The following is an 11,751-nucleotide window of genomic DNA, read 5'->3' as shown; positions in this document are numbered from 1 at the left end:
AGAACAGCAGAAAGGGCGAGCACTATATCTACAAAGGTCTTCTTGTCATGCTAAGAAGTTTGTGGTTAGTCACTAAAGAAAATAAATAGCTGAAAGTAACCTTATAAAGGCACCCTGACAAAGTGCAAGGAGATTAGAAGAAGGGACACATACAGGCAGCTGCGTAATAACTTAGTTAGTAAAGAATGATTGCTGGCTGGGCACAGTGGCTTATGCCTGTAATCCCAGAATTTTGGGAGGCAGAGTTCGGAGGATTGCTTGAAGCCGGGTATGTGAGACCAGCCTGTGCAACATAGTAAGACTCTGCCTCTACAAAAACAAAAATAAAAATACACAAAATAATCCTAAAGAATGAAAGCTTGAATTAAATGTGGTTGGCAATAGAGCAAAGGAAGATACTGCCTGGTTGTAAATTTCTATTTATATGTACAGTTTTAAACACATCTATATACACAAACATTTTTGTGTAGAATACTGGTAGATAAAACTTAAATTAGGATATTTCTCTTCCTTAATTAAAACCCACATTCACCTAATCATAGTAACAAAAAAGCATAAAGTAACTATCTGTTTTTCACAAAATTGTATGCTGTAAGCTCTACATCTGGCTATAGAATTTAGTTCACAAATACTTTAGATTATTTCAATACTTATCAGTAGCCTTTCTGAAGTACATAGATATTGGTCTTTTATTTCCTTTATAACATTTACATTAAAATCTTACACACAATCTTATTTAGCTTTTCAGTTTGATTCAAACTTACCTGGATATGAAATATGTTTAATACAATTATGGGGCTGAGGAGCCTTGGGCAAAATGGCGGATACTAGAGCCTCTTTAGGCCATCTCTGGGCATCTGAGGTGATGCTGTTGCAGCAGGGTCCACATAGTAGAGGCAGAATTAGGTGTCAATACCTGCCTTGTCTAGCAGGTCACACACAGCCAGCTGTCAGGGACTGGATGACAGGTCACACACCTCTGGACCAGCAGTAGAAATGGATGAAAAGTGTCAGATCTGATGTTGAAGTGACAGCATCCACCAGCAGCAAATGGGTTTGTAACCACCAACAGGGATCCCATGAATATGGTGAAAGTGTGTATGTGTTTAGTGGGGGTGGAAGGATGGGAACTGGTGAAGAGGTACAAAACCACAGGGACTGTAAATTTGAGTGAATGACACCTTCTATACCAGGAACTGATTAGCTTGGAGAAATGATTACTTCTATAACAAGAAAAGCATTCTCTCTGTTTTTTGGTTCTTAGCCTTATAATTGTTTTGAAAGATTATATTGTATCTACTGTTTGCTTTCAGATTGTTCAGTGATCTTTGCCCAAAACCAATAAAATTTTTACTTGCCTAAGAATTGTTAAACACTGGAATAGGTCATTGAGAAACAATGAGCAATGTCTTTGAAGGGGACACTTCAATATTCTCCATGTCTTTTGAAAAGATTAGCTGAAGCCATAAGCATTCCTAATTGAAAGTAATGGGATAAACTAAATGTCCTATTTGATTTGCTCTCTAACTTATTCAACGTAAAAATTTATACTGCTGAGCTAGCCTTAAATTTCATGGAAATATTTTCTTTTAATTAATCTTATCACCTGTTGGATTTGGGCCTTGACTCAGGCTGTTAAAAATACCAAGATTTTTGCCCACTTGATGTACATTTTTGTATTTCCAGTGGCTTTTTCCTCCAACTCATTTCCATTGCTCTGGTTGACCTTTGCAGAGGGGCAGGCAGCAAGTACATATGTGCCATTTCATAAAATTGGTGTTAGATTTTCACAATATGGGTTTTGTCAGACCTCAATTTGCTTGTTTTGAATAAACTGTTCATGAAAATTCTATTTTACTTGTACAAAGATGTGACATAAAAATTAACATTACAATCTTAAATGTTAAGTTTGTAGTTGTGGAAAGGATATGAAGAGTACAGAAATCAAGCCACTTTCATATTATTGGAGGTCATATAAGACCAATATCTTGGTTTGTTTTCTGTTAACTGTTTTCTGTTGACTGAATGCCAAAGATTGGGTAATTTATGTAGAATAGAGATTGACTTATCTCATAGTAATGGAGGCTGGGAAATCCAAGATCATGGTACCGGCATCTAGTGAGGGTCTTCTTGCTGCCTCATAACATGGCTGAGGGCATCACGTGATGAGACAAAGCAAGCCAGATAGCTAAACTCTCTGTCTCTTCTTATAAAGTGACTAATGCCATCATGGGAGAGGGCCCACCCATATAACCTCATTTAATCATAATTATCTTTCAAAGGCCCCACCTCCAAATAACATTAACATATGAGTTTGGAGACTAAGTTTCTAACACAATAGCTTATGAGAGACATGCTTGGTCAAACCATAGCAGCCACGGTTCCCATTCCGTGAATTTGAAGGTGAATGTTAAATCTGTCGAATTGTTAGCAAAAAATGTCTGTCATGCAAAAGGATTGCTTGCAGAATTTCTTTGTAGTCTAATGTTGGAGAAAAGGCCTGAAATCAACTAACAGATGGAAACTAGCTAAAGTAATTAAGCATTGAGAATTTAATCCCTCTTTACACAGCTGTACTGAATGTTAAATCATATATTTGACCAATGAGATAAGGCAAAGAGAGAAATGCATTCCTGCTAACAATAACCCATGTATGTATATACTGAAACTGTTCCTGAACAAGGGCGTAGATCCTGGATATCACCTTGGTAAGAATAATTTCATTTTATATCATTCGAATCCTGCAAAATATGCCTACAGAGAATTTTGAGTTCTAAAAGCAATTATTCTGTTATTATTTGTTCAGTATTCTTTGTTTTAGTTTAAATATAAGAATGCTTCTTTAGTTAAATCAATTTAACGTCAAATTATAAGGGATATAGAAATTGATATGTTATTACTCACATAGGTGACCCTGAAGAAATATTCTATCAATGCCATTGTTTGGGAAGTGCATTTTTCTATGACTTTAAAATAGTACATTTGTAAGTATAAATAATATGATTATAACTAAAGATGGGCTTATACCTCCAGAATATCTAATCTATCTAATTAAAATAATTTTATATAACACCTGACTCTCACAGATGTAGCTTCGTATCACATCATTACTGATAATTTAATTAAAATATGTTAAATAATATTATCCCCTTCTAATAAAAGTTACTTGAACAGTTGGAGTGACAAAATAAAATATTATTAGCTTATACCATGAAATACAAAATATGTATCCATAAGCCATATTAATATAAATAAATTGTTGAACATAAATTTAAAAAGGAGGAGGTTATTAATTTCCCATTTAGAAGAATTTCAAATACTTTATGTAGATACTCTAATCCCTTAAGAAGGAGCATGACTTCTCATTTCTTAAGTACACGCTGGGGATAGTGACTTCCTTCCAAAGAGTTCAGCAAGGCAGGGCCAGAGGAAGAGTAACTTTACAGTGCAGAAATCTGACAAACACTGCCTTAACCATGTGGTCAAGGTCAACATCAACAATGGTAAATCATGCGAATAGTATGTACCCTTGATATGATGTGATAAAAATGGCATTTTATCCATGTGGTCTTCCTCCCAAAATAGGTAACCCTAGTCTAATCCTGAGCAAAATCTCAGACAAGTTCCAATAAAAGGGCATCCTGCAAAACACCTGACCAGTACTCCTCATAGCTTTCAAAATGATCACAACCAAGAAAACCTGAGAAACTGTCACAGCCAAGAGGAGCCTAAGGAGCCAAGAGGACTAAATGTAATGCATACTGGATGAAATACTGGAACAGAAGAAGATCATTGGTTAAAAATAAAAGACATCTGAATAAAACATGGACTTTAGTTAATAAAAATGCATCAGTATTACTTGGTCAATTGTAGCAGATGTACCATACTAACCAAGAAGATGTTAATAATAGGAAACTGAATGCACTATCCATTTGATTTTTCTGTAAATCTCAAACTGATATACAATTAAAGACAATTTAAAATATATATATTTTTAAAATTTCATACATATTAAAATTTTAAAAGTCATTTGAACACTTGACTTGGTACAAATTAAGATATTAATGAACTAAGTAAACATTTTCAAAACTCTGTTGAAGAAACTAATGAATTCATGAAACTGCTAATCAAATCAAGTAAACCAAAACGTACGTGAGATTTAATATCTGATAATGTTTATATAACTTTTATGGTAACATTACTGGCTCTTTAATGAAATGTTTTGTTTTTCAGATTTACAACAAAATTTTTATCTTAAGCTATAAGTTTTTCAGATTTACAAATAATTTTTATCTTAAGCTATAAGTTCTCTTTATAGTAGGATACAATTGGAAACATTAGTTTTATTACCAAGGCTTTGAATGGGATGCCATATTTTAAATTGTTTATAGGTACTGCCCACAAAGTCTGAAGTCTACTTTAATTTGGATTTCTTGCCCTGCATATTTTTAAAAGTTCAACCTGAGATTCTTATGTGGTCAGTTACTAGTCTCATTGCACTTATGTAAAAGATCAGGTCAAATCTAATAAAACTCTATTTACTTTACAAAAAATCGGTCTTTCTTTATCTCTGGTAGAAATCAGGATGACTGTGGAGAAAAAAAAATGATGTTTCTAAGGAAAAGCCATAAAAGAGCTGTTATTAGATTGTAAGCTTGTGTATTGTTTCAAGTTTTTACTAACTGCCTGTAGACTGGACTAGATCATGAATTATCATAGTTTCCTTCACTGTCTGGCTGCAACTCTCTAACTAAGAAAAATAACTGCTCTCTTCCTGAGACCTCATAAGCAGAAACGGAGTGAATTTTAAGGAACACATCTTGTGCCTGATACAGGGGCCACATACAAAGTTCAACAGATCACCTGATACCACATCCAGGGACTTTTCGACTGCAAACCAGGACAAGACGTTCAGAACTTCATGCTGTGGGCAACATTCTCCGAGATGTTGGAACAAGACTGCATATCAAGAATAAGCCAATCATAACAAAGTGGATAAAGAAAATGTGGTGTATATACACCATGGAATACTATGCAGCCATAGAAAAGAATGAGATCATGTCTTTTGCGGGAAAATGGATGGAGCTGGAGGCTATTATTCTTAACAAACTAATGCAGAAACAGAAAACCAAATACCACATAGTCTTACTTATAAGTGGGAGCTAAATGATAAGAACATATGAACACGAAGAAAGAAACAACAAACACTGGGGTCTACTTGAGGGTGGAGGGTGGGAGGAGGGAGAGAAGCAGAAAAGAAAACTCTTAGGTACTGAGCTTAATACCCAGGTGATGAAGAAATTTGTAAATGAACACCCTTGACACATGTTTATCTATGTAACAAACCTTCACATGTACCCTTGAACCTAAAATGAGTTAAAAAAGAAAAACATAAAAACAGACTCCATATTATAATAAAACTATTACCTCTCTTAATGCCTACATTTTCACTTGAAAAAAGGTAGTAGTAAAATTTCACAGGTGTAGATGTGGGTGTAGTAAAATTTCACAGTAAGCAGCTGCTGTGGATAACTTGACAATACCTGATTTAATAAATCCTTTAGTACAACTAGTGGGTAACTTTGGCAACACCCCCAATGCAACTTTCTGTTCAAATTGTACTAATGCTCTCTTTGTATAACACTATCTGCTTTAATTTAACCCAGTTATGGAATACTAAACGATAAGATTGCTAATGCAGCTGCATTACAGAACAGGCTCAATGACCACAAGTCTCAATCAGTTCCCCATGGCCTTCTAATTTGTTTAGTTCATTGCCTTTAGGCTTGGGCTCTTGATGCAGAACCATTGTGCAAACTGGATTTGTTACGATCCTGTTGATTTTCTTTTATGTTATTCTTTTGAAACTTTGTACCAGTTGCCTGTACAATCTCTGCAAAACCAATGCTCCCTACAGAACAATGTTAGCTCAGGACTTTGAGATGCTAGTCAACACCTACAGTACAAACAAAATTGAACTTAATGGACTCCAGGCAGACCTAGCATGAAAGCCACTCCTTCCAAACCTCCTTATTGCTCCAATGTGGCTAAAGGGATTTTGACACTGACTCCTAGTCTCCAAGGACTTCCCTCTAACCAACAGCTGGGACAAGTCCATCTTGGCACTGAGGTACAATTACAACCTAACTGCAGGATGACTGATCAGCGATACTTTTGGAAAAATACCCTGATGAAAAGAGGGGGAAATGTGAAAGCTGTCAGAAGCAAAACGGAATCACTTGTGTTAGACCCCAAAATAATAAATAAATAAATAAATCCAGAAGGTTAAGAAGGGAGGGCTCTCACACACATGCCTATGGTAGACTCTCTGAAGAGCTCTTATGCCTATGTGCCTCTGACAACAACTTTTGCCAAGCACTTTTCAAACTGTAGCTTGCTGCAGGAGTCACAAGGACAGCTAGCTGGATGCTTAAGAGCCATTGCTTGACATTGTCTCTACTAATGAACTGGCATCACCTCCTGTGATAAGCCCTTGTAACCCATGTTCTCTTTGTCACAAAACAACTTATGTGCACTTCTCCTTTGGCCTTTTTTATTTTTATTTCATTTTGTTTTTAGAGGCAGTCTTGCTGTGTCACCCAGGCTGCAGTGGAGGGGCGAGATCATCTTTTCCCTTTCTGCAACCTTTTTGAATATGTGTGTGGTCCGTATAGCCTACATACCCCAGATTTGCTAACCCTCGTGACTCCCAGATAAATTCAATATCTTTGGAAAATTTATCTCTGTTATTGAGATTGATACCACTAAAATATCTAAAGAAAAATCATGTAATTCATGAAATCAAACTTTCAGTGTCATGTATTTGTTTTTTGTTTTCAACTGATAATAATTTTGAGCTTCCTGATTTCTCAGGGATGAAAACACTAATTCAAACATCCATGAAGTACAAAATAAAGAGAAAACTTTATTTACTGACAAGTTGCTACAAAACATCCCACAAGGTTTCAAATTTGTGTTATGTGCTTCTTGTTCAATTTAAATATGTTTTTTAAACTCAGAAGAATTTGTCTTTAGACTATTTTTTAGCTTTCTCATTTGTAAATAATAAACATTTTCTGCCTTGCATAGCCTGGAGAGTTGAAAGAATGTGTGTAGATTTACTTTCAGGGAGGGCATGTCCATTGCAATATATTGCTGTTTCATCACATCAACATATTAATATGCTGGTTGATCTCTTCCTCTTCAGAACACCCATAGAACTTTGTTCCTAATCATATTTCAGGAATAATCAATGTGAACCTTTTTACAAGCACTTCTTCTGTCTCTACTTTCTCCTTTGCAATTGTAGTAGGTAAGAAGTTAGCCATCTGTTTGTGACAACCACTTGCCCAAATAGTCTGGGAATTGCTGACAGTAGAGATCGGTTTAACTCACTCATTTTCATCTCTTCTGCAGCATGTATTATATAGAGATTTACTTATTTATTGCTCAAAAAATAGCTACATATTGAAATTTAGTTAAATGTAGTAAGGATGGGTTTAGACAAAGAAGAGGTAATCAAAGAGAGAACAAAGTGTCATTGTTATCCTAAATGTCGCTTTTAAAATTCTCATTTCTGAGATTACTCTAAGAATATTGCTCATTTTTTGTTCTTAGTGTCCCTAATGCCACTCATGGCACCTCCTAATAGATGGATAAATGCTATATAATAACACTGATGATGATAATGACATAATTCTATGAATTGTCTAACTTCTACAAGTAAGAATATATGTTTGTGCTTGACTTACCATACCCACTACTGCCATTAATAGTCTCTGTGGTCTAATGTCCCATCTCCATATCATGCTTTTAGCCATTCTTCAATCACTTATGACAACAGAAAGGAAAGTTCCACTATAAATAGGCAAAATATCCCAGATCAGTACCCCAGAGTCTCTTTCTGAATTATTTTACTTTACTATGAAAACTCGATTTTCTATCAAAGTGTTCAGGATGCTCATGCTCTCACGGGCTTCCTCCTGTGCTGAATTCTGAACCAAAGAAAAAATGCAGTACCACTTCTTTAAACTACCAGAGTTACCTGCCGCTTAAGATTTTCAATTAACTCTGGGATGAAAGGACTTAGCTATGTTGGAAAGAATTTCAGCAATCATTGAGCAAGTCAGGAAGGCGTATTTTAGAAGCATGGATCTAATTTTCTGAAATCCCATCACCTAGGCAGCAGCATATTCTGTGCCCTTCTGAGTCCAGCTCTATTTTTCCTATTACTCAGCACATCATTTTCAGGACTTGAAACGTCCTTGACCCTGAGAAAACAAGCAGTTTCGAAGTATCATATCTTTGCAAAAATACGAAGTTTATAATGAAATTCCTTGTTGTAGTACTTCAATATCTATGTTATTGTAAGATTTAATCAGTGTATTTTTAGAGCATGTTGAGATATTTTAAAAATGTCACTCAACCAAGAAAAAATGTTTTCCGTTACTTGTCACCTTCTATCGTATTATAAACTAGAAAAATATACCTTTTGATATTTGAAGGGAAAACTACATTGGGGGGGGAATGCTAAGTGCTTTATGATAGAATAATGCAAATATTCAAAATTAATTCATGAAAGCAAGCAGTTTTACAATGCAAGTCATAAAAACTGTACTTGATGAACAGTACTTGTTCAGAATTAATGTTCACATTTTTGCAAAGTTGTGTCTGTCATTTAGATTGAGGTGATTTCACATTAGATTTGCCAGTTCACTTAGCCTCATGATTCTCTTCTACAATGTTTTGCCATTTTTCAAATTTTCAATTTCTATAGTGCTCATTGGCAGCAATGATTCACTGCCTAGAAGAAGTGCCGGAATACATGATATTATATCCCTAAATCCTTATATTACTTAATATTTCTCTTTGTTATTTTCCATTGCCTACAAACTTTAAACTTTGATTACTGTAGATTTGCAGTATATTTAGATGTCAGATAGTCTGATACATCCAGCTTAGTTCTTTTTGCTTAAGATTGTTTTGGATATTCAGGGTCTTTTCTGGTTCTATACAAATTTTAGGATTTTTTTCCATTTCTGTGAAAAATGTCATTGGTATTTTGATAGAGATTATATTGAATCTGTAGATTGCATTGGGAAGTCTGAACATTTATTTTTTTTTCAATTCATGATCATGGAATACTTTGCATATCCAATTTCTTTCATTAATATTTTTTTGTTTCACAGTTCATGTCTTTCACCTCCTTATTTATATTTATTCCTATGTATTTTGTGTAGCTATTGTAAATGGTATTATTTTCTTGATTTTTTTGGGGGGGGCATGTACTTTCTGTTATTTTATAAAAATGCTACTAATTGTTTTTATGTTGATTTTGTATCCTACAACTTTGCTGAATTTGTTTATTAGTTCTAACAGTATTTTTTTGGTGTTTTCAAGGTTTTCTCTATATAAGGTTATATTGTCTACAAACAAGGACAACTTAACTTCTTCCTTTCCAATTTGGATGTCTTTTATTTCTCTCGCCTACTTGGTGTGGCTTGGACTTCAGTACTATGTTGAATAAAAGTAGTAAGAGTAGGCATTCTTGTCTTGTTCCTGATCATAGAGAGAGAGAGAGAAATATATAACTTTTACACATTGACTATGACTTTAACTGTAGATTTGTCATATATAGCCTTTATTGTGTTAAATTCCTCCTATATCTAATTTCTTGGGAGTTCTTATCATAATAGGACATGGAATTTTTACCAGTGCTTTTTCTGCATCTGTGAAATGATTATACGGTTTTTGTCCTGAATTCTGTTAATGTGGTGTATCACATTTTAAAATTTGTTTGTATTGAACAATCAACACATCTTTGGAATAAATTCTACTTGATAATGGTGAATAATTCTTTAATGTGCTATTGAATGTGGTTTGCTACTATTTTGTGTAAGACTTTTCCATCTGTGTTCGTCAGGGATATTGGCCCATAATTTTCTTTTCTTATATATACTTTCCTGGCTTTGGTATCAGGGTAATGCCAGCCTCATAAAATAAGTTTGGAAGTGTTGCCTCTTCAATTTTTGAATTAGGATTAGTTCTTCCTTTTTTAAATTTTTATTTATTCATTTTTTTTTTGAGATGGAGTCTCACTCTGTCACCCAGGCTGGAGTGCAGTGGCGTGATCTCAGCTCACTGCAACAACCTCCACCTCCCATGTTCAAGCAATTCTTTGCCTTGGCCTCCCGAGTAGCTGGGATTATAGGCGCCCACCACCACACCCAGCTAATTTTTTTGTATTTTTAATAAAGACGGGGTTTCACCATCTTGGCCAGGCTGGTCTTGAACTCTTGGCCTTGTGATCCACCGCCTCGGCCTCCTAAAGTGCTGGTATTACAGGCGTGAGCCACCGCGCCTGGCCTAGTTCTTCTTTAATGTTTGGTATAGTGTCACAGTGAAGGGATCAGGTCCCAGGCTTTTCTTTGTTGGGAGACTTTTTATTATATATTCAATCTCCTTATTTGTTATTAGTGTATTCAGATTCTCTATTTCTTCATAATTTAATTTGATAGGTTGTATGTTTCTAGAAATTTTTCTATGTCTTCTAGATTATCCAATTTGTTGTTGCATAGTTCTTCATAGTAGTCTCTAACGATTTCTGTGGTGTCATTTGTGATGTCTCCTCTTTCATTTCTGATTCTATTTATTTGAGTCTTCTATGTTTTTTTCTTAGCCTAGCTTAAGGTTTGTCAGTCTTGATTATCTTTTCAGAAACCCAATTCTAATTCTGCTGATCTTTTCTATTTTTGTTCTAGTCTCTAGTTAATTTATTTCTACTCTGATCTGTATTTACTTTTTTTTCTGTGATATTTGGGTTTACTTTCTTTTCTAGTTTCTTGCGGTATAATACTAGGTTATTTGAGATTTTTTTGCTTTTTTGATGTAGCTGTTTATTGCTATAAACTTCCCTTTTATAATTGCTTTTGCTGCATCCCAAAGGTTTTTTGTATGTTGTGTGTCCATTTTCATTTGTCTCAATATATTTTTAAATTTCCCTTTAAATTTCTTGTTTTGAACCATTGGTTGCTTAGGAGAATTCAGTCAAATTTCCATGTATTTTTGAATTCTCCAAAATTCTAGTTTATTGATTTCTAATTTCATACGACTGCAGTCAGAAAATGTACTTGAGCTAAAGGCCAATGCCTGTCCTAGACATCCATCAATTTACTATCCAGGTATTATTGCTTCTAGGCATTTCAGTAGAGTAAGCAAGGAAATATGTGAGTGTGAGCTAATTTACATATGTGTGTATTATATATCTATCAATCTATCCATTCTATTAATATCTATCTATCTATCATCTATCTATCACTATGAATTCATATTGATGCTTCTTATTTCAATGTAATATCACAGATATCTTTTTGGTTTTCCTCTTTGCTTATTTGTAACTTCTTTCTCCCACCAATAAATTATATTTTGAATCCTTATATACACATAAAATATATTTACTAATTAACTTTCAGCATTTATGCAAAACTCTTGTTGTCTTTAGCCTTACACTGTCTAGTCAATGTCCTGTTTCAAAACGTTACATAGGTCATTTCTTTCCTCATTTATCCCTTTCAGCATTTTTATTTAATACATTTTCAATAGAGTTAAGTTTACTTTTTAGAGATTGTATTCTTTTTTGGGGGCGGTCTCTGGCAAATCCTGCTTGGTTTGTGTGTGTGTGTACATATATAATTTTATTATATATTATTATATATAAATATAATTTTTAAAAATTATGTGGTCTTTCTTGCT

The sequence above is a fragment of the Gorilla gorilla genome, chromosome 17 (genome assembly GCF_029281585.2).
Source record: "Gorilla gorilla gorilla isolate KB3781 chromosome 17, NHGRI_mGorGor1-v2.1_pri, whole genome shotgun sequence".
Lineage (NCBI taxonomy): Eukaryota > Metazoa > Chordata > Mammalia > Primates > Hominidae > Gorilla > Gorilla gorilla.
This window is presented reverse-complemented; position numbering follows the sequence as displayed.